Source organism: Lithobates pipiens, unplaced genomic scaffold, assembly GCF_037356315.1.
Source record: "Lithobates pipiens isolate NorthernLeopardFrog02 unplaced genomic scaffold, aLitPip1_a1.2 Scaffold_13, whole genome shotgun sequence".
Taxonomy (NCBI): Eukaryota; Metazoa; Chordata; class Amphibia; order Anura; family Ranidae; genus Lithobates; species Lithobates pipiens.
Window position 1 is genome coordinate 404,735,041 of NW_027507718.1, and position 27,759 is coordinate 404,762,799.

The following is a 27,759-nucleotide window of genomic DNA, read 5'->3' on the forward strand; positions in this document are numbered from 1 at the left end:
CGTTCGCGAAACGTCCCGTCGGAAGTTCGTCCATCACTAATCCTTTTTCAAGGCACTGTATGGGAAAGAAATCTTTTAAGTGTGTCTATGGTTAAAATTATTTTTCAAATAAACTTATATTGGATTGTCAAAAATAACTATTGCTTGTATTGTTATTACAATGCGGATGTTCTAAAATCAAAGTGCATGCTGTGACTATAGATATCCTTTAAGCATAAAGTGTCAAACTAACAAAGAGTTGTACAAGCACAGGCTTGCACCACTTCTATAAACATAAAAAATGGAGCAGATGCTGCTTCCAATAAATAATAGGAGGGCATGTCCATTTTTAAATTAGGAGTGTGGAGTTCTCTGTTTCACTGTGTCTGTTATAGGCAGCACAGAGAACAGAGCGTTGGTGCTGCATACTCTGATCTCTCTGCCATTCCTGCCCCTTGTTAGGCTCAAAACGGAAGGCAGGAGGAGGGTTGTCAACCCTGTAGGCTCTGCTCATGTAGTGTAATCACTGCTCAAGCAGAGAGAGGAATCACACCTGTCAGGGATCTGCAGCAGCTTTCTATATTGGAAACTGCCATATTCCCTCTGTTAATTAGTGGCATACTTATGCTAGTTTTTATTTCACTCTGAAATAAAAACTGGTGCGGGTGACGCAGGAAGACCTGAAACAAGTCTATCTGCTTAGTTATCTGCTCAGTTAATGGCCTGCCTGCTTAGTTAATGTTATAAGTGTGGGATTTAAAAAAAAAAACATTCATGCTCCCCTATGTGGCTGCAACATTGGTGTGAGGCTGCAGTTATTTCCTGCTGGCTTTAACACTGAGAACTGAGCGATCATATGATCACTGATCACTCAGTTCTCGGTCTTCACTGAACAGAAAGTGCTGACTGTCAGTCACTGGGTCTCTGCTCTGTTCCTCCAGGGCTCACTGGAGCGCCAAGCTGGAGATGGGGTAGGAACAGCTGGCTCAGGTTCTCAGTGGCACTCTGTGAGGCTGAGCCAGTTGCCAGTCAGTCATCTAGGTGGATCCTAACAGTAAAGTCAGGATCCTTGCAGAGTCTGGACCAGCTATGTGGCATCAGCTGACAGCAGGCTTTATTCATTCGCTACTGTCATATCCACCCTTTTTTTAAGCCTATTAGAGTCTCAGGCCCTAATCACGTGCTTAAAAAAAAAAAACCCCATTGGAAGCCATGCGTCCGGGGCCCCGCATATAGATTAGGGGGCTGGACGCATCAATAGGGGGGGGGTGGAGACCCTGCGCGCTGCATTGTGGGCTGCCACTGCTAGTAACCAGTCAGCTTCAATATTTTCTTGACAAAGCTTAATTGAACAAGCTGAAGTTAGAAGCTGATTGCTACTATATGCAGCTGCACCAAATTCTGTGTGATCTTTAGTAAATCTCTCACAATAATAATCTAAGTTAAACATTTTGTGTGCATGCATACTAGCAGAATATGTTATCTTTTCCTTTGTCTGCATTTTATATTAACAGTATGGGGGTTATTTACTAAAGGAAAATCCACTTTGGACTGCAAGTGCACTTGAAAGTAAATTTGCTGTAGATCCGAGGGGAACATGCAAGGAGAATAAAAACAGCATTTTAGCTTGCACATGATTGGATGATAAAATCAGCAGAGCTTCCACTCATTTCAGATCTACCCCTTTGATTTAGAGCGACTGAACTTCCAAGTGCACTTGTAGTGCAAAGTGAGTTTGCCTTTTGTAAATAACCCCCATATATCTTCTTGCGTGGCCTGTTCATCAGCATTAGTGGGAAGTTATAAAGGGGTTTGACCATTTCCGGAAAGTGATGTTATTACTCCTTTACAGGAAGTTTTTTGTGTAAAGTAATTTTTTTCCCCCACGAACAAGGCATGTAATAGAGTAGTTCTATCTCCACCCTAATTCTCCTTCTGGACTACTCTTTTAGTGCCGGTTCACACAGGGGTGACCTATCAGGCGCCTGACAAGTCACGCTCCATGCATTGCAATGGAACTGTTCTAATAGGATTGACTCAAGTCACTCTGACTTAGAATAAGGTTCCCGTACTACTTTGGGGCAACTGCTTGCATTGACTTCTATACAGAAGTCCGTTTTGCAAGCTGCACTGAAGTCTCGCTGTACGGGGCGGCATCAGAGTCAGGCGGCTTTGAAGCCTCCCCTGTGTGAACCGGCATTTATAGCCATTTGTTACTTGTTTTAAAAAAAATTTGATGTCTATCAAATTATAGGAACAAAGAACAGGACTAGGGTGGGCCACACGGTTCTGTGCAGTAATGAAGCCTATGACCTCTGAGCCATTCAGCCAGCAGAGCTGAAGCCTAGAGGTCATAGTGAATGCCAGACTCTTCATTCAGCCTTAAAGTGGTTGTAAACCCACAAAAAACAAAAACAAAAACAAAAAAACCTGCAAGACAAAGGCATAATGAACTAATATGCATAGCATACTAGCTCATTATGAAATACTCCTTAGATCGAAGCCCCCGCAGCGGTCCCGGCGGCATGTCTCCCGAAGTTATTTCCGGTTATCATGGGCTCTGACGCTGTGATTGATGCGCGTGGGAGCCACCAGTAACGGCACATCAGCTAAAGCAATGGCACGAACGAGCCATTCCTTCAGTGCGCATGTGCCGATGCTGATACAGGTTTAGGAGATATCTGGGGTAGCTACAGGTAAACCTTATTATAGGCTTACCTGTAGTGAAAAGTGGTTGTAAAGGGTTTACAACTACTTTAACAATAACTGAGAGACCTTCTGGACAAGCAAAAAGTCACATAGGGGTCTATTTCCAAAAATATTTTAAAAATCTGCTGTGCAAAATGGCTCAGCATTCACACAGTCATCGTAAATAATCTGATGTGTATTTCCTATGATCCTATTTTAAACTTGCAATTTAAAAGCGTTGAAAACAGTTAATTAATATTATTAATTTTTTACTCTGTATTCCAAATGCTGCTTTTTTTTTTTTTAAACATGTGACCAGCAGCAAAGGACTAGAAGCTCCTCCTGCTTATGCTCCCCTGCAGACAGGCTGGGAAAGATCTGGGTCATGTGACAGCTGTATATCAATTAGGAAAAAGGTACTTAGATGTTTTTTTTTTATTAAAATAATTACAGTGGCATCATCCATATACAGTAATAGAAGGGACGAATTAAACAGTGTGTGTTCAGAATACTTTAAGCAAACTGCTAGCTAATGGTTGACTTTGCACAGGGAATGGAAGCCAACAGCTTTACTCAGATTACTCACATTCAGCTCTGCCTTTTAAGACATCTTACTGGAGCAGCAAATGGAAAGTGAACAACAAAAGTTTCCTAAGGAGACACGTCTCCAGTTATACAGACAATTTATTATAATCAGAAGCGTGTCTTCTCAAGTTACTGGAGCGGTTTACCAATTCATCTGATAACAGTGACGCTCCATCATTGCTTATACAGTATTTTCCCAAAGTTAGATTTACTTTGTTATCGATCTCTATGGAATAACATACCCCATTCCTTTACTAGGCTGTTCTGCAGTATCCTTTCTTTAAAGTGATTATAAATCCTCACCTTGTAAAACAACCCATTCAGTTTAAAATAGAAATTAAAGACAAAACATTTGTGTATAGATATAAAAAAAAAAAAAAAAAAGCATTAAAAACTCAATTTTTTCCCTTTTTCAGATGTGATCACATTCCTTCTTTTCTTAGTGGCATGAGAGCTGGGGAAGGAGACACAGCAGCACACTAAACTTTGCAGTGAATGGCTGTGGGGGGGGGGGGGTTGCTCAGGACAAATCTGATCACTGAAGAAGAGCACACTGAGTTTCCAGCATTGCTAGAGAACTGATCACACTGTGCTTTCATGGCTAGTGTGGTCAGTTTTAAATAGGAAAGCAGAGGCACTGGTAGGAACACCAGGGATTTCACACAAAGGTTGTAATCCGTAGGGTTCAAAATTGAGTTGGCCCACCCTTTGCTGCTTTAACAGCTTCAACTCTTCTGGGAAGGCTGTCCACAAGGTTTAAGTGTGTCTATGGGAATGTTTGACCATTCTTCCAGAAGCAAATTTGTGAGGTCAGGCACTGATGTTGGGCAAGAAGATGTGGCTTGCAGTCTCTGCTCTAATTCATCCCAAAGGTGTTCTATCGGGTTGAGGTCAGGACTCACTCATTCATGTCTTTATGAACCTTGCTTTGTGCGCAGTATTGTTGGAACAGGAAGGGGCCATCCCCAAACTGTTCCCACAAAGTTGTAAGCATTAAATTGTCCAAAATGTCTTGGTATGCTGATGTCTTAAGATTTCCCTTCACTGGAACTAAGGAGGCAAGCTCAACCCCTGAAAAACAACCCCACACCATAATCCCCCTTCCACCAAAATGAATTGGAGCAATGCACAAAGCAATATCCATAAAGACATGAATGAGCGAGTTTGGGGTGGAGGAACTTGACTGGCCTGCACAGAGTTCTGACCTCAACCCAGTAGAACACCTTTGGGATGAATTAGAGTAGAGACTACAAGCCAGGCCTTCTCATCCATTTCAGTGCCTGACCTCACAAATGTGCTTCTGGAAGAATGGTCAATCATTCCCATAGACACAATCATAAACCTTGTGGACAGCCTTCCCAGACGATTTGAAGCTGTTATAGCTGCAAAGGGTGGGCCATTCTCAATATTGAACCCTACGGACTAAGACTGGGATGCCAATAAAGTTCATGTTTGTGTAAAGGCAGGCACCCCAATAAGTTTGGTAATATAGTGTATATGGTCAAAACTATATATTATCAATGACATAACTCAGGAATCCAAGATACTTTGTTTACAAATAGCAGCTAGAATCTGTCCATTGGTGGCATTAGTACACTGGGCCAAAAACTTTGGGTGGTAGATCTTTGTGGTGGGAAAAAAATCATCAAACTGTGCCTGGAAATGGATCTACTGTACAATGTACAAAATTGTGACGGATTTCACACGGGTCAAACTGCCCGCAGGAAAATTCGATTCCTCCTGGCTCCAGGTTGCCAGGGACAGGCTTGTCCTGGGATGCAATGAAAGCCAATCAAATCTTCCTCAGTCTCTTCTCTCTCTGCTTTCCATATCAGGGCAAGGGCAATAAGCTGCGAGGAAAAACACTCTGCAGGGTGGCTCAAAGGGTGCAGGTGCTACAACTAAGTACAGAGATTGATGAAGATATCAAAGATATAATGAACATGACATTTCCAGTCCAAGAGTCTGCCTAAAATTTTATATGAGTTACAATTATTTTTATTCTGAGTTTGTTGAATCGTTTGGTCTTGATGTTTTACAATATATATTCATACTACAGATTGATATCATATTTCACTTAGCAGGCCACATCCTAACAGAGCCTTTTTCCACTCATTTTACTTGAATTTCCTTTACAGTGGTTCGGATAATATATTTCCCACCTAGCTTCAAGTATTTTGCAAAAGCACTGTAAATCATACACAGTTCCCATGGATTTTTTTTCTAAATACAATTTTTACCTTAATTTAAATTTTTTGTACCTCAGTGCTGTGGGTCTCCTTCAGTCCCATTGCAGCCCCTGCTATCTACATACACTTGTTCCAGAGTTAGCGCCACTTCATTTCTCTGGACCAGCTTCCTAATAATGACAATGACCGCACAAAGTATACTTGCTGGTACAATGACTTATATAGTCCCTAAAAGGGGAGCAAACGACATGGAGAGAACGCAGGACCACAACTGGGAGAAAGTTGTCTCCTCATAACAGGAATCATGAGGTCTTCTTTTAGTGAAAGTTGCATATTTAAATAGATCAAAACAACTTTTAAAATGACATAATACGATAAACCTTCTATGAGATTTAATCTCTTGCTGCCCACATTTGCTTGTGGCAAAGAGGGTGAGTGAGGGTGGCCAAGGTTTCTTTGCTACTGTGACATCCATTCACAGTGCCCACTGGGCATAAAGACCCTGTTACAGGGACACCAAGGCTGGGCAGGAAGGGGGTTAGGTAATTTGGTTTAGCTTTACTCCTGTAGATGCACTCCTGTAACTCTTTTTCAGCTAGTCCAGGCACTGGAAAGATTCTGACTGCCTGGACTGGCAGCTGGCTCAGCCTCTCAGCAAGCCACACGGGAAACTGAGCCAGCTGCTCCCGCCCATTTCACAGCTGGTGTTCTGCCGAGAAGTGTCCCCCCATCGGATAGTGTCCACCCCATATTGCGCAGGCGCAGAGCTTGCGCAGTACGGAGGACAAGGAGACGCCAAAAGTCTCCAAAGATGAACGGTGCCACTTAATAGTACCTTCTGCCCTGGGGCCAGGTTCAAGCCCCACCATCCAAGTGGACATAGAAGATGTAAAACAGCACTTAGTAGCAGAGCCCCTCGTGGGCTCGCTTCACTTGCCACTCTTCGGGCACGGCCTCGCTACGCTCTGCAAAATTTTATTCTGACTTTATGTCCACTTGGATGGTGGGGCTTGAACCTGGACTCAGGGCAGAAGGTACTATGCGAAGGCGCCGTTCATCTTCGGAGACTTTAGGCATCTCCATTTTCCTCTGTACTGCGCAAGCGCAGTACAGGGCGGACACTATCCAACGGGGGACAGTATTCGGCAAGACACCGGCACTCCGGTGAATGTTGAAAGGGCAGAGCAGAGAGCCGTCCACCAGCTCTTTGAAAACTGAATACAGAGAACTGATTGCTCAGTTCTCGGTGAAGAGTCAGCAGGGGATAGTTGCAGCTGGGATCGGTGCTGCAGCCATCTAGGTGAGTATAATTGTTTATTTTTTGGGATTCCCTAACTTCTCTTTTAAAGTGGTTGTAAATGCAAGCCATTTCTACCCTAATGCATTTCCTGAATTAAGGTAAAAAAATGTCCCAATAGTTGTATTGCCCCCTCACTTCCCTAAATAGTTCCCTGAGTCCTGTATCGATCCAGCGCTATGCCCCTCTGTGGTAGGACTGGTTCTCTCCCTGCCCTCACAGGACACAGAGGCAGCAGCTGAAGCCATTAGCTCCTGTTGCTGTCAATTAAATCCTGTAAGGAAGGAGCAGGGGGCGGGGCAGAACTGTGGTGTGTGTCTATGAGTTCATACAGCCCGGCTCAGTAGCGAGTCCGCAGGTGAGCAACCACAGGAAGTAGCTTCCTATGGTGGCACATAGAGAAGAGGAATAGTTGAATGTACAGTGGACTCCAGAAGGGGAGGTTTGGGGCCTGCTATGTGCAATAACATTGCACGGAGCAGGCAAGTATAAGATCTCATGCATACTGGATGTTTTTTCTGCTGCTCCTAGGGGTGTTTAGAGGCAGAAAAAAAATTCCCAAACACAACTACATGTTATCCTATGTGTCCATGCACACATAGGCATTTAGAGGAGTTTAGAGGCAGGGGCGTTTAGAGACAGAAAAAAACCCCCACAGCCACTGTGTCCAGGAGCAGCAGAATTTTGACAGAAAAGAAAACACTTGATGCTCCTAAACCACATATGTGAAACACAAGGCCCGGGGCCGAATCTGGCCCTCTAAGCCTTGTCATGTGGCCCTTGCACCCAGTTTTGCAGTAGGAACGTGGCGGAACTCCATTTCACCACCTTCGGCTCTCACCTTCTGTTCCTGCTCCCCACTGTACCTTGTAAACAAAGAAGCCTTCTGGGATTACATGGGACAGCTTTGCTCTCAGCAGCTTGTGAAACTAACAGATCTCTGTAGACACTCCCAGCAAGGTGAGGCAGAGCCACCTACACAGGGAGGTACTAGTTGCAGGCAAGGTAGGAGAGAGATATGTGAGGAAGCTATGGGGTGGGGAGGTTCACACTGTGCACAGCATACCCCTAAAGCCAGCCCTCTGTACACAGAACACCCCTGAATGCTGCATTCCATACACAGCTCACCCCTAAACCCTGTACTCTTTACATACAGTGCCTTGAAAAGGTATTCATACCCCTGGATATTTTCCACATTGTCATGTTACAACCAAAAATGTAAATGTATTTTATTGGGATTTTATGTGATAGACCAACACAAAGTGTCACATTATTGTGAAGTGGAAGGAAAATGAATAATATGGTTTTCAACAATTTTTGCACAAAAATATGTGAAAAGTGTGGCATGCATTTGTATTCAGCCAATACTTTGTAGAACCACCTTTCCCTGCAATTAAGGCTGCAAGTCTTTTTTGGGGATGTCTCTACCAGCGTTTGCCCATTCTTCCTTGCAAAATAGCTCAAGCTTTATTAGATTGCATGGAGAGCATCTGTGAACAGCAATTTTCAAGTCTTGCCACGGATTTCCAATTGGATTTAGGTCTGGACTTTGACTGGGCCATTCTAACACATGAATATGCTTTGATCAAAACCATTCCATTGTAGCTCTGGCTATATGTTTAGGGTCATTGTCCTGCTGGAAGATGACCCTCCACGCCAGTCAGAAGTCTTTTGCAGACTCTAAGCCCTTGTACACATTGGACCGTGTTGTCGGATGATCCGACCGTGTGTGGGCTCCATCGGACTGTTTCCGTTGGAATATCCGACCAACAAAGTTTGAGAGCTGGGCTATAAAATTTTCCGACAACATGATCCGATCGGACTTTGTCCAATCATTTGTAGAGAATTCCGATCGGACAAAGTGCCACGCATGCTCAGATCAAAGTATGAGAGCAAAGCTATAGGCTACTAGCCTGAACGTAGACCCGTGAATAACAAAATAACGCCATCACGTTCTGAACGATCTGATTTTCCGACAACTTTGTCCGACCGTGTGTATGCAACACCAGTTTCAGACAAAATCCGTTGGACAAAATCTGACGGATTTGGTTGTTGGAATGTTCGACCGTGTGTACAAGGGCTAACAGGTTTTGTTCTAAGATTGCCCTGTATTTGGCTCCAACAATCTTCCCATCAACTCTGACCAGCTTCTCTGTTCCTGCTGAAGAAATGCATCCCCACAACATGAAGTTGCCACCACCATGTTTCACAGTGGGGATGGTGTGTTCAGGGTGATGTGCAGTGTTAGTTTTCTGCCACACTCAGCGTTTTGCTTTTAGGCCAAAAAGTTCCATTTTGGTTTAATCTGACCAGAGCACCTTCTTCCACATGTTTGCTGTGTCCCCCACATGGCTCCTCGCAAACTGCAAATGGGACTTCTTATGGCTTTCTTTCAACAATGGCTTTCTTCTTGCCACTCTTCCATAAAGGCCAGATTTGTGGAGGGCACAACTAATAGTTGTCCCGTGTCTAGATTCTCCCACCTGAGCTGTTGATCTCTGCAGCTCCTCCAGAGTTACCATGGGCCTCTCGGCTGCTTCTCTGCTGCTGATTAATGCTCTCCTGGCCTAGCTTGTCAGTTTAGGTGGAAGGCCATGTCTTAGTAGGTTCTCAGTTGTGCCATACTCTTTCCATTTTCGGATGATGGATTGAACAGTGCTCTGTGAGATGTTCAAAGCTTGGGATATTTGTTTATAACCTAACCCTGCTTTAAACTTCTCCACAACTTTATCCCTGACCTGTCTGGTGTGTTTCTTGGCCTTCATGGTGCTGTTTGTTCACTGAGGTTCTCTAACAAATCTCTGAGGGCTTCACAGAACAGCTATATTTATATTGACAAGAAATTAACACTGCTCAGATATCTCATAATGCATCCCACCTGCTGATGGAAAAGGGCGCTGGCTCTGCATATAGGAATAAATAGAAGAAAAGGCTGGCCGTCCAGCCTTTTAGATTTATTCCTATATTTATACTGAGATTAAATTACACACATGAATTAGGTGACTTCTGAAGGCAATTGATTCCACTAGATTTTAGTTAGGGGTATCAGAGTAAAGGGGGCTGAATACAAATGCACACCACACTTTTCATACTTATTCATAAAAAAAAATTTGAAAACAATTTATAATTTTCCTTCCACTTCACAATTTTGTGCCATTTTGTGTTGGTCTATCACATAAAATCCCAATAAAATACATTTAAGTTTTTGGTTGTAACATGACAAAATGTGGAAAATTTCAAGGGGTATCAATAATTTTTCGAGGCACTGTATCATAATCCTGAGCTCTGTACATAACACATTCTTGAACCCTGCACTCTGCACCTAGCACACCCCAGATACAACTGACCCTTTGAGGGCAACCATACTACTGCCGTGGCTTAGAATGAAATTGAGTTTGACATCTCTAGACTCTAAATCAGACTTTCTCAACCTTTTAAGCCTAGAGGAACCCCAATAATAATTTTCATTTCTCGAGGAACCCTTACTAAAACCAATTCATCAATAGGAACAATGCCCCTTATATTGGTGGTCTATATGAAGAATGTCCTCCTTAAAGTGATGCTCAGAATGCCACCCTAATAAAGACAGCTAAAACAATATTTGGTGTCATGCTGCTTTGCTAAGTGGTGCTGAACCTTCAACTCTGTAGGCATCATCAAATAGGTGGTTCATCAGCCACAGCTTAGGAAACCCTTAGCAACCTCTGGAGGAACCCCAGGGTTCCACAGAACCCTGGTTGAGAATGGCTGCTCTAAATGCATGTAAACATTTAGCGCTTAACCGCTTCCTGCCCGCCCTATAGCCGAATGCCGGCCTTAGGGCGGGCGGCTTCCCGTGCCTGGCCGTCCCTGGACGGCCTGGTGTTTACTTCCGCAATGCGCGCCGCCGCGGGCGCGCATCGCGGAAGTTCTGTGTTTGCCGTGTCCCCCGGGGACAGGCAAACACAGATCGCTGTAAACGGCCAATCACAGCGGCCGTTTACAGCGTGATCGGCGTGTCCAATGGGAGATGATCTCATATGTAAACATATGAGATCATCTCTCAGCGCCGCTCTCCCTCCTCACACAGACAGCGTGTGAGAGGGGAGAGAAGAACGGCTGCAGCAGCCGTCAGTGTAAAAAAGAAAAAAAAAAAAAAGAAAAGTAAAAAAAAAGTTTAATAAAAAGTGCCATCCTCCCCCAGAGCCATCCTCCCCCAGTGCCACCCCCCCCCCAGTGCCATGCCCCCCCCCCCAGTGCCATCCTGCCCCAGTGCCATCCTGCCCCAGTGCCATCCTGCCCCAGTGCCATCCGCCCCAGTGCCATCCGCCCCAGTGCCATCCTGCCCCAGTGCCATCCGCCCCAGTGCCATCCGCCCCAGTGCCATCCACCCCAGTGCAATCCACCCCACCCCAGTGCCACCTGCCCGCAGTGCTATCTGTCCCCAGTGCCACCTGTTGTCAGTGCCATTTGTCCCCAGTGCCATCTGTCATCAGTGCCACGTATAAGTGGCATCTGTCATCAGTGCCACGTGTTATTAGTGCCACATAGTGCCATCTGTCATCAGTGCCACGTATTAGTGCCATCTGTCATCAGTGCCACGTATCAGTGCCATTTGTCATCAGTGCCACCTGTCAGTGTCACGTGCCATCTGTTGTCAGTGTCACGTGTCATCAATGCCACTTATCAGTGCCATCTGTCATCAGTGTCACGTGTCATTGGTGCCACGTATTAGTGCCATCTGTCACCGGTGGCACGTATTAGTGCCACGTATTAGTGCCACATGTCATCAGTGCCACGTATTAGTGCCACGTGTCATCAGTGCCACATATTAGTGCCACGTGTCATCAGTGCCACGTATTAGTGCCACGTGTCATCAGTGCCACGTATTAGTGCCACGTGTCATCAGTGCCACATATTAGTGTCATCTGTCATCAGTGCCACGTGTCATCAGTGCCACGTATAAGTGTCATCATTGCCACGTATCAGTGCCATCTGTCATCAGTGTCACGTGTCATTGTCCTGGTATTTCAAAAGTGTAATAAGTAGTCAACAAGTTAGATGTGTAATTTATGCTCCTAGAACACGTGATGGCGCTCCCTGCATGTTGGGCCTCTCTATGTGGCCAGGCTGCGAAAAAGTCCCACACATGTGGTATTGTAATACTCAGGAGGAGTAGCAGAATTTTTTGGGGGGTGTCATTTGTGGTATACACATGCCACGTGAGAGAAATAACCTATTACAATGACAATTTTGTGGAGAAAAATAAAGAAAATGAAAAATCTTCATTTTGCAAAGAATTGTGGGAAAAAAATGACAACATCAAAAAGCTCACCATGCCTCTTACTAAATACCTTGGAATGTCTACTTTCCAAAAAGGGGTCATTTGGGGGGTATTTGTACTTTCCTGACTTGTTTGGGTCACAAGAAGCGAGATAGGCCACCAGTACATCAGATGTGATCAATTTTGTGCGATTCGCACCACAGCTTGTAGACTCTCTAACTTTCACAAAGACCAAATAATATCCACTAATTTGGGTTATTTTTACCAAAGATATGTAGCAGTATAAATTGTGGCCAAAATTTATGAAGAAAAATTAATAATTTGCATAATTCTGTCACAGAAACAAAGAAATATGCGTTTTTTTTCAAAATTTTCGGTCTTTTTTCATTTATAGCGCAAAAAATAAAAACCCCAGAGGTGATCAAATACCACCAAAAGAAAGCTCTATTTGTGGGAAAAAAAGGACACAAAATTCATTTGGGTACAGTGTTGCATGACTGAGTAATTGTCATTCAAAGTGTGAGAGCACCGAAAGCTGAAAATTGGTCTGGGCAGGAAGGGTGTTTAAGTGCCCAGTAAGCAAGTGGTTAAGCACTAATTAATTTCAATAATAATAATATTAATTATTTATTATTATTATTATTTATTGTGGCCAATTAAATGAATTAACGCCCAAGCCCTTGACACGCTTAAACGTAAAATGAGTTTACAAGTGCCATGTGGTTTTTCTGCCAAAACTCTGCTACCAGAGGGAAAGGAATATAGAAGAGTTAGCAAAACGTCCAGTGTGCATGAGGCCTAACATATCTATTATTTTAATAAAAAGAAAGTTTATCCTTTACAACCACTTTAACCGTGCTTCAATTGTCCTGTCTTGCTGTGGGCACCAAAGAAACAGTGCAGGAATGTGGAATTTGTCAACCACGTGTCCACGGTGGCTAAAACAATTGTGGGAATTGCTTATCTACAAAACGTGGGGAGTCAGAATCTGTTTCTCCTTGAGTGCCACAAAAGAACAAAGGACTCCCCAAATCTATCACTGATTATCAGTGCTTTACACAATGATAACATAATAGCTTAGAAATAATATAACTACATACATGACAAAAACAAAGCAATATTGTTCAGCCACCAACACAGGCATGTGACAAGAGAATACTTCATTTATACTGAATAAGAGCATTTTGCCTGCTAATAATACTAGTCTGTCTTCCATTGAAATGTTTAATCATATGTAGAGCATTAGCATTGAATTGCTGTCATTTTTCGCATCACCAACCTTGTATACAAAAGATGGTTTTTATACAGAACTAAAATTTACACGCAAAAATAAGAATTTAGGTGGATTCAGATGGGTTGATCTGTGTCTTTTAGGATCTCCTTCTTTTCACAACCCATTAAGGAGAGTGACATTCCTCACAACGTCTGTATAGACGCTATATCATATTGCAGCTCACCAATCATTAGATGTGGTGGCTGCATCAGTTTTTTTTTCTTTGGCTTTTTTTTCCCCTCCGTTCTCACCTGGTGATATGGTGGAATGAGCACAGGAGGCACAGCAGACAGCAGCATTGTCAATCTAGGGGCGGATGGTAATGTTAAATGTATTAGCAGATTTAGATAAACTAGCAAATTGAAGACAAACTCACACTTTATAAGCAGATACAGCAAAGAGTTTTTCTTGTAGTTTTGGGATAAATAAATGAAAGCTGATCATTTTAATTGTCCCTGCCAGTGTTAAGTGTTTTGCCTCATTCATGTAAACTGATACATTCTGCTGGAGAGCTTATGCTTGTGAAAAATAAGACTTGCTGGCTGGATGGCCTAATGAAAAATATAGGAAAGAAAGCCTAAAAGAGAAAACATATACAGTCATCACACCTAAGCATTGGTAAATATAATATAATAAATGTTTGCTTTTCGGTTTAATACTGCTTTAACCACTTGCCTACTGTCCGCCTACGTTATGCGTTGGCTGTTTGAAGCCGTTATGGCAGCAACTAGCTGTCATAACCCCGGTATCCACTTCTTCAGCGGGCGGTCGGCTTTTAGATAAAAGTGGTCTCAGCATTTTAGTGTAAATATGAAATCTGAGGTCTTTTTGTCCCCAGATCTCATATTTAAGAGGTCCTGTAATGTTTTTTTTCTATTACAAGGGATGTTTACATTCCTTGTAATAGGAATAAAAGTGACACCATTTTTTTTTAAAGAACAGTGTAAAAATAAAGAATAAAAAGTAAAATAAATAAGAAAAAAAAAATTGAACTTGCCCCGTCCTGCCGAGCTCGCGTGCAGAAGCGAACGCATACGTGAGTGACACCCGCATGTGTAAACAGTATTCAATTCACACAAGTGAGGTATCACCGCCATCGTTAGAGTGAGAGCAATAAATAGCTCTAGACACCCTCTGTAACTCAAAACATGCAACCTGTAGAGTTTTTTAAACATCGCCTAAGGAGATTTTAAAGGGTAAAAGTGTGTCGCCATTCCACGAGCGGGTGCAATTTTGAAGCGGACATGTTGGGTATCAATTTACTCAGAGTAAGATCATCTTTGAAAATATAAAAAAATTGGGCTAACTTTAGTGTTGTCTTATTTTTTAATTCAAAAAATTTATTTTTTCCCAAAAAAGTGCGCTTATAAGACCCCTGCGCAATTACGGTGTGACAGAAAGTATTGCAACGACCGCCATTTTATTCTCTAGGGTGTTCGAAAAAAATATATATAATGTTTGGGGGTTCTAAGTAATTTTCTAGTAAAAAAAACTATTTTAAACTTGTAAACACCAAACCTCAAAAACGAGGCTCTGTCCTTAAGTGGTTAAGGCACATTCCAAATTTTGCAAACATTTTAATAATGCACCCACAATAATAAAAAAATTTGCATTTATTAAATATTTACAATTAAGCCCGCAGAGAACAATGCACAGGCTCCTGCATTGTTAACCCCTAGCTCCAGGTCCGTACAGAGATAGGACCTTCGGTTTAAGGGCTGAAGGAATTAAACAATAGATTACAAGTGCAATGATGTCACCATGCTTTATTGAGAGTCCCTCTGCCATAGTGGTAAATGGGACTTGTAGTCATCACATAGTCGACCCATTCACAGATCTCTGTAAATGGGTGATGTGGCTGTGTCGGCAGAACAGGATGCTGCAGGGAGAGGAACACAATAATTCAAGTAAGTGGGGTGGTGGTTTGAGGTTAGGGGTTGGGGAATGTTACCATTTCCGTGGTATACCCTAAATATGGGTGTAGAATGAAATATGGTCAAAAAGACACAGTATGTTTTTAAAGGCCTTGTTCTCATATGTCGCTGTACTACTACAATGTAACTGCATGCATTTCATGACCATGTATACTGTATAAATACACTATATTATCTAAAGTATGGGGATGCCTGTCTTTACACGCACATGAACTTTAATGGCACCCCAGTCTTAGTCCGTAGGGTTCAATATTAAGTTGGCCCACCCTTTGCTGCTATAACAGCTTCAACTCTTCTGGGAAGGCTGAAGGTGTAGGAGTGTGTCTATGGGAATGTTTGACCATTCCTCCAGAAGCGCATTTGTGAGGTCAGGCACTGATGTGGACGAGAAGGCCTCACTCGCAGTCTCCACTCTCAGCTCTAAGGTGTTCTATCATGTTGAGGTCGGGACTCTGTTCAGGCCAGTCAAGTTCCTCCACCCCAAACTCACTCATCCATGTCTTAATGGACCTTGCTTTGTGCAATGATCCAAATCATTTGGTGGAGGGGGGTTTCTAGTGTAGGGTAGTTTTTTAGGGGTTGGGCTTGGCCCCTTAGTTTTAGTGAAGGAAACTCTTAAGGCGTCAGCATACCAAGACATTTTGGACAATATTATGCTCCCAACTTTGTGGGAATAGTTTGGGGATGGACCCTTCCTGTTCCAACATGACTGTGCATTATTTGCTTTCCTGTCCCATGCGGAGTGGCTGCCGTGCTGCATTGAGAACACAGAAGGTCTGCTGCTAAGCATAAGCACTGTTCAGAGATTGATTTGCATTTTCTCAATGAATGCAAAGCATTCTGTGATTGGGCAAGGTGGAGAATCTTTTGCTTTCATTAAGAAGATGCAAAGCGATCTCTGAACAGAGCTTGTGCTAAGCAGCCAACCTCCTGGAGTAGCGGTGCCTACTACAGTGATTTCCAGCTTCTAGAGCAGTGATGGCAAACCTTGGCACTCTAGATGTTTTGGAACTACATTTCCCATGATGCTCATCCACACTGCAGTGTAGTTGAGCATCATGGGCAATATAGTTCCAAAACATCTGGGGTGCAAAGGTTTTCCATCACTGTTCTAGAGGGATCCTACAGATATGATAAATACATAGATACATTGGTCCAAGCTGGACTATTGTAACTATGTCAAAATATCCATAGCTGGAATCCATCTTTAAAAGCTCTGTCGGGGGTTTTTTGCTCTCTGCATCTCCACTGTGGAGATTCACCCACACAAATGGTTCATTTGCTTAAGCCTTCTCTACTTCATCCAAAACTAAAAGAATCAAATAAAAAAAATAATAATAATTTAGGTGCAACTAATGCAAGTACCTTAAAGCCCAGTAGAACTCTTTCAGTTTTAATCAGTTAAATATATTCCAGGTTCAATAAAACTAAAGGTGTACAAAGTCTTACAGTTCGTTTTTTTTTAAAAGAAAGCAGCCACAATCTGAATAGAAAGGCCTGCCCCTGCCAACATAAAAGGCATTCCTGGATGGAAATAGCGGCCTCTATGTAGAGGTCCAATGGCATCAGAGCTAGAGCTCTATGAGCAGCAATGCTCATACTCCATGGTGCTTGGAGAGCTCTAGCTATAACTTAACATGGGGGGCGTTGGACCTTTGCAGAGAGACTTCTAAACAGAGAGCAAGTGTCCCTCATTACAACAGGCTGGCAGGAGATAGGCTTTTCTACCGCTGTGATTGATTTTTACATAAAACATACCATAAGGCTTTAGACACCTTTTTTTTATGCACCTAGGAATGTATTTAACTGATTTAAACTATTCAGTTAGGCATTAATCTGTCTTATAAATAAACGTTGGTAATCCTTCATCTTCTCCCTTTCCTGACCTGCTGGGCAGCATGCTCGGATAAGGATCTGGTATAAATTTTGGGGGGGGGGGCCCATGCAATTTTTTTTTTTACATTTTGGCAGGGAGTTTGCTCCTCCGAATCCATACTAGACCCGAAGGGCCTGGTATAGACCTGGGGGTGTGGACCCCCCACCGTTTTTTTTTTTTTTTTGCAATTTTTTTGCCGCCAATGTTTTTTTTTTTTTACATTTAGCTGTCAGCGGGGAATCCTGCTGACAGCTGATGATTCATCGGTTCTTAAGGACACAGCAGCCGGCTTCCCGGAGCCCTCTTTAGCAACCAGCTATATACAGTGTTTACAGTGTGTTTAAAGAAAAAAAAAAATTTAAAATGCAAAATGCACGAAAACTGCATGCAAACATGAATAAAAAAACGAGGGTTTAAAAACACAAAATGTACTGCAAAATGTGCCTGAAATTGCATCAAGCGCAGCCGCATAGATGTGAACCTAGACTTATATACTACAACTGAGCAGTACTTACTCAATCTGAGCTGCCAAAGCATTAGATCAATTTCCAGAGCTAAAGATTTAATATTCTTTCATTGCCTTGTTTAGCATTGCTCATATTACACAATATACATATTTTCAGTGACAAATACAGCTTTCTAAGGATCAAGTCATGGGTTGCAAATATAGACATGTGGGAACAGGTATACATTTCTTGAAACAGTTTGCATGTATTATAATGGATGGTACTAACTGCACTGGTTTTCTAAAGGAATACATTTGCTCTTCCTGGTTCCTCACTAGACACCCCCCATCCCCAAACTCTTTTCAAAACCATAACGATTAACGCAGCTTAGACTTTTGGTTAGGCACTATAATATACATACGGTAATATACAGTATATACTCATATATAGGAAGGCATTGGCTGGCAGGATTGTGGACAGTGTAGCACAAAGGATTTTGACCACACATAGTTAGGGTCTCCAGGGTTTGTGTCTGTTATAGTGTAAATCGTTGGCACCATACAAGTACCTGTAATAAATAAAATAAATAAATAAACCCCAAGTGTTCTCTCACCCTCTGCTTCTACTAGATGAAAGGCTGACCACTAACAGAATACTAAAAAGGTACAGATGCTGTTTTCTTTTTTTGGGGAAACCATTAGGGGGCACCCTGTTAGTCAGGAACTGAAATCATATAAACAGTTGGTATGCATCTCGATGGTTCAGTGTCCGAGTCTTCTGTACCTCCTCCTTCTATCTAATATCACTTTATATAAGCTCTCCCAATACCCTAAAGTTTCTATTATTAAAAATTGTTAAAGCATATAATAGGCCAGAGAGGAGTAGCGTTAATTGAATGAGGCCCCTTTCACACGATAAGCCCACCTGTCCGTTTTCAGGCGGATCTGAGCGGGCCACCCATTGACTCCTATGGGGAGAAGGATGTCAGCGGAGATGTGTCCGCTGACACCCGTCTGCCATCCGATCCACTAAAATCAGACGTATGGCGATACGTTTGCCATCCATCTGGGTGGATCGGATGAGATCTGATGAAAACGGACATGCTGTCCATTTTCTTCTGATCCCTCCATAGGAATCAGCGGTGCTCTGACAGGTCCCCCCCTGTTCAGTGAGCAGAGATGACCTGTACCTGTCATCTGCCGGCTCAGCGGAGATCAACAGAGCGATCTCCTGCTGAGCTGGCGGACTCCACTGAAACAGATCCACCCCGTATGAATGAGGCCTTAGGCTGGGTTTCCTAATGATAGCTTCATTAACATTGACTATCAAAGCTTTAGGAAAATATTTAAATCAAGAGGGCACCTGGCTACTCAGTGATAGACCGAACACTTATAGCACAATATTCATTCAAAATAAAACCACACATTACCTTGGGAAACCTAATTTCAGTATAGGCAACTCAACAAATTAAAAAAATAGCTTGAGCAGAAATGAAAACAAACAAAAAAAGAATTACAGGAGACGTGCTTTTTAGCAACCAAGTAAAGTTTCAAATGACATGTGAACTGGCACTCTTCGCCATGCAGTTACTCACCCTAGGGTGAAGTCTTGTCAGTGGTTCGGTAATCAACGGCTCACTGCATCAGGGAACTCTCACCACTTGCCAAACTGCTGTTATATTGCAGGACACATATTAGCAGAGAGATTTGCGTGGCAAGATCGGCATCACATCTCCTAGTAATGGTTCTGGAGAATGATAAAGGATGATTAATCATAGATCCTCCTCCTGTACAATCCTTCAATAAAGTACATCTACACACGGCATCTCAGTATTAGTCATTTCTTCCTATTTAAGGAATTCAAGTTACATAATACTGCCAAATGCTCATGAATGGGGGTCATTTTTGGTGCAAGTTCCTGATCGTAATTTTGTGCATGAGAAACCCTTCATGTAGGTATTTGATTTCTATTTTGTGTGCATAATTGTTACATTTATTAAGATGAATATTACAGCAAAAGGAAGAGAAGAAAAGGGAAGAGGGTGTACAAAATCTCTGACGTATAAGACATAGAACATTACTAGAGTGCTATTAAACCCACAAACAAAATCCATTTGATTGCAGCTCACAAATTCTTAGATGTGGGGGCTACATTAGTTTTCTTTTTTTAGTATTTTTCCTTTATTTTCACCTGGTGATCCAGGCAGGGGACTGAGTTGTCCAAAGAAAGTAGCAGTTAGAGGGTTGAGACAAACCATTTAACACTTATAGGGGTGCTTACAATGATGAACATTTATTAATTAATGTAAAATCTTTATCTCAAAAGGCAAAAAAAAAATACTGCGTAACTTAATAAACTGTTAGCTGGAGTTCAGCTTCAATTTGTTAGCCAAGTCCATTTAAGGTCTCACAGCAGGAGGCCGGTGCGTCCCAATTCACTGTTTCAGGTCTGATTTCAGCCTGAATTTTTGGCTTAATTTGGACCTGAAATGGACCAAAAGACACACAGGACTCCTGTGCAACCGGCTCCCTTTAAAGAAGAGACGAAACACATCGGGTGGAGCTGGTGACATCTTTTCCGTTGTCTTGTGCATCGGAATTAGCAGTGAGGAGCTCGTAGTTTGGATTTATTACTTGCATTTATACAAGATGTGGAAAGTGTGAGTGCACAATCCTTATGTTTTAATAAATTGCTTTAAATGGTATTGCGCAATTCATTTTTCTTATATATTTTGAGCAATATTGGATTAATCGTTCCTCAAAAGAGAGTGTGTGTCCTTCACTATTGGAGCTGGTCATCCAGACTATCGAGGATCTTCCTATACTTTATAACAAGGCATGAATAGACCCAGGTGGGTCTTTGTTAGAGGTGGGCGACCAGTTCACTTAATGGTGGTGGTGACTACACATCTATGTTCAAGCACAAATTTGATTTACACTTATAAGTGAGAGGATATCTGCACACTTCAGAATCTTCACAGTTTTTGGACTTTTTTGGCATATTTTGGACTTATATACTGTGCTTTTAATTTGTTGCACCTTAATATCAAGTCTTTGCACTTTATTCATTCTAGTTGAGGAATATTTACTAATGTTTTATATTGAATAAGCAACAATTTTTTTGTATTTCATTTATTGTTTATGAGTGTGAGTTCACTTATTGCATGGTAACAGCTGTTCTTTGTTCACTTTATTAATATCTCACAGTGTAAGCTATAGTTGCATATCAGCTCACAAGTTCTTTTCTATATTAACTTCTTATAAACTGTAGCTGGAGTTCAGCTTCAATTTGCTAGCCAAGTCCATTTAAGGCTGGGTTCACACTGCAGCATGCTCCGGTTCACATCAAGAGTCCAGTGCGTCTCCTCAGCCCATATTTTTGGCTGAATTCATACCTGAAACAGACCAAAAGACGCACTGGACGCCTGTGCAATTCGCACCGGAGACGATGCGGAGAGGTGTGAACTGGCTCCATAGAGGCGGTCACAATCTCCTAACATGCGAATTGGGTGCGGGGAAAACCCTTTTTACGTGTCTAAAATGAGATCCTGAGCCTGAAGTTGGGTTTTAAACTGTTTGTAACCCTAAAAAAAAAAAAGAGATACCCTCATAGCAGATTCAACAGCACAGTGCTTGTGCTGTATAATCTGCCCTTCTATAAACTGTAAAAAAACCTGGCTAATCCTGCCACTTCCTGTATCCCCTCTGTGAGCTGACCGATTATAATCATGGCTGATGAGCCCCGACTACCGTGGTCATTTTGAGTCCTTTCCGTTATCCGCAGCCATGCTCTGTCCCCCATCCCCTCCCTCCCTGCCTGTCAGCTACGTGTCTGTGTCTCTGTCTCCACCCCCCCCCCCCCGCCACGATTAACAGAAATAAAATATTAGAAATTGTCACTGCCAGGCCATCTATTATAACTAGTCATAACACACAGTGTAAGTGTTTTATGAAAACAAGGCTTGTAAATACTGTTTTAGAGCGATCTTCAGGCCAGTCACGTGACTCCCAGCCGGTCTCTTACTCCGATCCCCAGGCTACAGTGGGAGGGGCTAAATGACCACCTGACCTCCCCGGCTGATGTCAGAGGGAGATCTCGCCCCTTCCTGCTGTAGCCTGGAGATCGGGGTAGGAGACTGGCAGGGAGTCACATGACCGGCCTGAAGATCGCTCTAAAACTGTATTTACAAGCTTCTTTTTCATAAAACACTTACACTGTGTGTTATGACTAGTTAGGCTTCATGTACACGGGACGTTGTTCAACCCCTCCTGAATGATTTAACTTGACAGCTAGAAACCGGCGTCTAAAAACGTCCGTTTAGCCACGTTTACATGCCGCGTTTAGCCGCATTTGTGTCTAGAAGCATTTAAAAAAAAATTTTTTTTTCAAAATAGCCAAAAATGAAAAACGCCTGTTAATGAAACCCGAGTTACCACGGGTTACCACATTTAAACGCATTTAGCCACGTTTGGCGTTTTAAATGCCTCTGAACGCAACTGCCTAGGAATGACTATAAACGACCCTGTGTACATGTACTGATAAGATAACATAGAGGAGAGTTCAGGAGTGGTTGCAAAAAAATGCCCAACTGCTCCTAAATGTCTGTTTACCAGCAGCAGTGTACATGAGGCCTAATAATAGAGGGGCTGGCAGAGAATTGTATAATTGTGGTAACAACCAGATTAAGGATGTACAGCAATTCTTGAGGTCTCCATTGGATAAATAATGTCGAATTTACACAGCGTCCTAACTATTTTTGATTTGGGTGTAGGAGTTGCTTGGCTCTTAATAACTTGTCAGTATTTTGGATACATTTTGAAGAGTTTAACTGCTATAACTTGCAAATGCTAAAAGCTAACTTGAATTTATTGAACTCGTTAAGTATTAAATAATGTCTTTGTACTAAAAATCTTTCATATTTCAGAGACATGACATGACAGAAGATTAAAAATTACTAATTTATTATACATGGAAACCATGAGATTCCATTTTGCAAGTATAGGTTAAAAACAGAAAAAATTATCTGTTTAGTTACATTTCTTCCTTCCAGTTACTCAAACCCAACATCTACATAATTAACACAGTCACATTGTGATTGTGTCACCGCTTTCTTTGGCTTTTGCCTAAAACAAAGTATAAAAGAGCATCCTTCCTAATAAACATAACAAATGTCTTCTCAAGTGAAATTAATTTTAAATATATTGCTCATAAAAATGTTTTTCAGACATTTATAGAAATAACGTAACAGGTCCCTGATCATGTCCAGTTGGTAAATTCGGGAATGAATAAACTTAAAAGCAATCATATATGGAGATACATAACGTGCCTTTCCTGCTCTCTGTGGGTAGGAGCTGAAATTATAGAGCTATTATTATCGTTATTGTAGGAGTTATGCATTTCTGAATCCTGAAATAGATGTGTCTTTTATTTCCTGCAAGTAAATATTCAATCAGGGTAGAGAATTGCTGGACTATGTATAGTTCTATCTAACAAGGGAAATAATTGACTGGAGCTACATGCTGTTGTTCTCAAGAAGTACTCAATAGCCAATCTGCAAGAAAACGTTGTACCCCGCTGCAGTTCATTGTAACATAAAGCTCCTGAACACCATTGTTACCTTGATGATTCAGTGTCCTAAATTAATACATTTTGTTTATAGCCTGAATATACCGGGCACTTACAGCAATATAGGGTTCTGTTTATAATAAACATATAAAGCGTTTCTGCAATTGTTCTGCTCTTTTAAACTTGTAAAAGGTTGTGAAGTATCCACCGGACTCCATTGGAAATGATCAAAATGGTTTTGCTTAACAGTAGAAAAAAATTATCTTTGCCATGTATGTTGTAGTATGTATGTATTTATGTAATGCAATTCCATAGACCCAACTATGTTTGTATTTCTGGTATACAGTGCCTTGCGAAAGTATTCGGCCCCCTTGAACTTTTCAACCTTTTGCCACATTTCAGGCTTCAAACATAAAGATATAAAATTTTAATTTTTTGTGAAGAATCACCAACAAGTGGGACACAATTGTGAAGTGGAACGAAATCTATTGGATATTTTAAACTTTTTTAGCAAATAAAAAACTGAAAAGTGGTGCGTGCAAAATTATTCGGCCCCTTTACTTTCAGTGCAGCAAACTCACTCCAGAAGTTCAGCGAGGATCTCTGAATGATCCAATGTTGTCCTAAATGACTGATGGTGATAAATAGAATCCACCTGTGTGTAATCAAGTCTCTGTATAAATGCACCTGCTCTGTGATAGTCTCAGGGTTCTGTTGAAAGCGCAGAGAGCATCATGAAGACCAAGGAACACACCAGGCAGGTCCGTAATACTGTTGTGGAGAAGTTTAAAGCCGGATTTGGATACAAAAAGATTTCCCAAGCTTTAAACATCCCAAGGAGCACTGTGCAAGCAATCATTTTGAAATTGAAGGAGTATCAGACCACTGCAAATCTACCAAGACCTGGCCGCCCCTCTAAACTTTCAGCTCAGACAAGGAGAAGACTGATCAGAGATGCAGCCAAGAGGCCCATGATCACTCTGGATGAACTGCAGAGAGCTACAGCTGAGGTGGGAGAGTCTGTCCATAGGACAACAATCAGTCGTACACTGCACAAATCTGGCCTTTATGGAAGAGTGGCAAGAAGAAAGCCATTTCTCAAAGATATCCATAAAAAGTCTCGTTTAAAGTTTGCCACAAGCCACCTGGGAGACACACCAAACATGTGGAAGAAGGTGCTCTGGTCAGATGAAACCAAAATCCAACTTTTTGCCCACAATGCAAAACGATATGTTTGGCGTAAAAGCAACACAGCTCATCACCCTCAACACACCATCCCCACTGTCAAACATGGTGGTGGCAGCATCATGGTTTGGGCCTGCTTTTCTTCAGCAGGGACAGGGAAGATGGTTAAAATTGAGGGGAAGATGGATGCAGCCAAATACAGGACCATTCTGGATGAAAACCTGTTGGAGTCTGCAAAAGACCTGAAACTGGGACGGAGATTTATCTTCCAATAAGACAATGATCCCAAACATACATCAAAATCTACAAAGGAATGGTTCACAAATAAACGTATCCAGGTGTTAGAATGGCCAAGTCAAAGTCCAGACCTGAATCCAATCGAGAATCTGTGGAAAGAGCTGATAACTGCTGTTCACAAACGCTCTCCATCCAACCTCACTGAGCTCGAGCTGTTTTGCAAGGAAGAATGGGCAAGAATTTCAGTCTCTTGATGTGCAAAACTGATAGAGACATACCCCAAGCGACTTGCAGCTGTAATCGCAGCAAAAGGTGGCTCTACAAAGTATTAACGCAAGGGGGCCGAATAATTTTGCACGCCCCACTTTTCATTTTTTTATTAGTTAAAAAAGTTTCAAAAATCCAATAGATTTCGTTCCACTTCACAATTGTGTCCCACTTGTTGGTGATTCTTCACAAAAAATAAAAATTTTATATCTTTATGTTTGAAGCCTGAAATGTTGCAAAAGGTTGAAAAGTTCAAGGGGGCCGAATACTTTCGCAAGGCACTGTAGCAGCCAAAAATGTTAAACCTGTCTTACAAGTATGAAATCATGAGAGAATCTCCACTCCTCTATCATTTTCTATCTACTTCGCTATCCCCTCTTCAACTATACATCCTACCTCCTTACAGTAGGACTCTCCTACGTTACTTTAGAAAAAGGAAAAAAAAAGGGACTGAGCCAGTGGGACAACACCACATAACCACATCGCACATTGAGCACATGTTTGACTCCCTCCACAGTGCAAGACCCTATGACAGCACCAAACACTCCTCACAGGAGCAACCACAGGATCAATACAAGACAAGTGAGAGAAGAGTCTCAGACTCAATATACCGAATGTGCCTACCATGAGATAAATTGAATACCATCAGTATTGTTAAACTACAACATGAAACTATACCATGAACCCTGTATATGCGATTACACTTTGTATTTTGTTCTATGTATTATTCTGTATTGTTGGTCCATGTGGGCCTCTTTCCTGTTATAAATAAATAATAATAAAAAAAAAAAAAAAAAAAAAAGAAAATCATGGGAGAACAAAATTGGCAAGAAGTACTATGGAATTTCGAAAATAATTTGACTTTACTTAGGGTATGCACACATGGCAGTGCTTCCATTTGATTCATTTGTCACAACAGTTGTTTGGTGATCTCTCAGCCATCTTAACTGATTGATTGTTCGTCCTTCACCTATTAGGCTGTATGCACACCTGAGCAGAGCAATGCTCAGGCTTTTTTATTTAAGAGTTTTGCAATCACATACAAGAATTTTAGAAGTGTATTATAAGCATTCCACATGTGTATTCATGCTTCAGCTGTTTTTTGTTTTTTAGCCAATAGAACATACTAGGAGGAGAATACTCATAAAGCTCCGATGCCACACATTTTTAGGCATTCACACTGAAGGCTACGAGGTCCAAATAGCTCCAATCTGCCTGAAAAGAAGCTCATATACACTTCTTTGAGTGACAAGCATTTGGCCACAGGCAACAAAAGGCTTAGGTGTCAACAGGGACCATTGAAGTGACCATTGGGCATCTTGGAGCTTCGAGCTAAAAAACGCTGATGTGGAAATGGGGCCTAAGTTTCATTGAAGACTATATACAGCAATATGCTAGAAGGGCTATTGTTAGAATATACCTTCGTTAGAGCAAGTTCAGGTCCTAAAGTGCTAGAAAGTGGTGGCCCAGGCCTGGTTGTGGCTCCAGTTAGATGAAGCCATCCTGGAGACAGAATAACGGAATGGGGCAATGTGGATGAAGAAGCCCAATAAGCAGTTGAGTTTACACAGCTGTGCTCAGCTACTTGTGAGAGTCTAGCACTCTTGAAGAAGCTCAGAAGTGAAAGTGAGGTTACTTCTCAAGTATGACTGATTTAGGTTGAGCCATGATAAAACCAGGAAACCTCTACAGCAGTACAAAGAGACTGAATCAAGAGAATGTACTCTTCTCAGACCACATCAGTATTGTTACCAGCTGCTGTAGATTTACTGGACACACACAGCTGTTGCCAGTCTAGATCAACACAGTATATTTGATTGATTGTAGAAATCTGTACTGCAGGATGCGTTCTAAAAATTATAATAATGCCAGTGTAATACATGAGTCAAACATCCACAGCTCACTGCCAATATTATTATTATATTATTATTATTATACATGATTTATATAGCGCCAACAGTTTACGCAGTGCTTTACAATCTATAGGGGGGCAACACAATTGCAGTACAGTTCAATACAAAAGGTACAGGAGGGCCCTGCTCGTAGAGCTTACATTCTAAAAGGGAGGGGGTGGTACAAAAGGTAATAGCTGCAGAGAATGATTTGATGGTGGTGGCTTGGGGACAGTTAGGTGGGATAGGCTTCTCTGAATAAATGAGTTTTTAGGGATCTCCTAAAGGTGGACAGGGTAGGGGCAATACAAGGCCTATGCAGTGTGACAGTCTAGACTGCTGAGGTGCTTGTTATCAACTACAGTCCCATAACTAAACCATGTCAGCTAGTAACTATTGACAGTTCCATATCACAGCTCAGAATATAATTGAAGGGTTATGAACCATAGCTACCTTGCTGGTGTGGCCGGGATCACACAAAAAATAGCTCTATGTCACCAGCAAACTGCTGCTTCAAAAATTGTATACAGACAGCCCTGTCGATCTAACATGAAGGGGGCACCAGGTATATGGCATTCTGCTTTTTTTTAGGACATGGCACTTACACCGTATATATTTACTCCTGACTCACATCTGTTGGGATATTCGGAACATGGCAGTGTTTGTAAAGGCTCATGCTTTAAAAAAACAAATAGCTAACATGTTATGCTTACATGTCCTGTGCTATGGTTTTGCACAGAGCAGCCCTGATCCTCTTCTTCCCAAGCCACATGCTATGGAGGCATTAGTGTGAGCCCAGTGGCTCCCACTGCTGTGTCTCAGCCAATAAGGAGGGTGAGACTCGAAAGAGCTTCTGCTCTCATGCACATCACTACATCAGGATCAGGCTCAGGTGAGTATTTGGGGGGGGGGGGGGCTTAGGGGTGAGCTGCACACTGAAGTTTTTTTTACCTTCATTGATAGAATGCAGAACCACTTTTAGCTTACAGATCTGTTATAGCTTCCTCCTCCAACCTCGTAGAACAGCCTTTCTCAAACTTTTTAACATGGAGGAACCCATGAAGTACCTAGCATTATGGTCAG

The 27,759-nt window shown here is 42.0% G+C and overlaps 1 protein-coding gene across 3 annotated transcripts in view; it reads right to left on the reverse strand.

The window, feature by feature from the left end:
- The window catches only part of CRACD (capping protein inhibiting regulator of actin dynamics), a 240,215-nt gene that overhangs the window by 144,433 nt on the left and 68,023 nt on the right, over window positions 1-27,759 (reverse strand). For all 3 annotated transcript variants that reach the window (XM_077477445.1, XM_077477446.1, XM_077477448.1), the window contains exon 2: window positions 19,125-19,276. The gene's annotated coding sequence lies outside the window, so the exon portion shown is untranslated. The remainder of the gene's footprint in view (window positions 1-19,124; window positions 19,277-27,759) is intronic.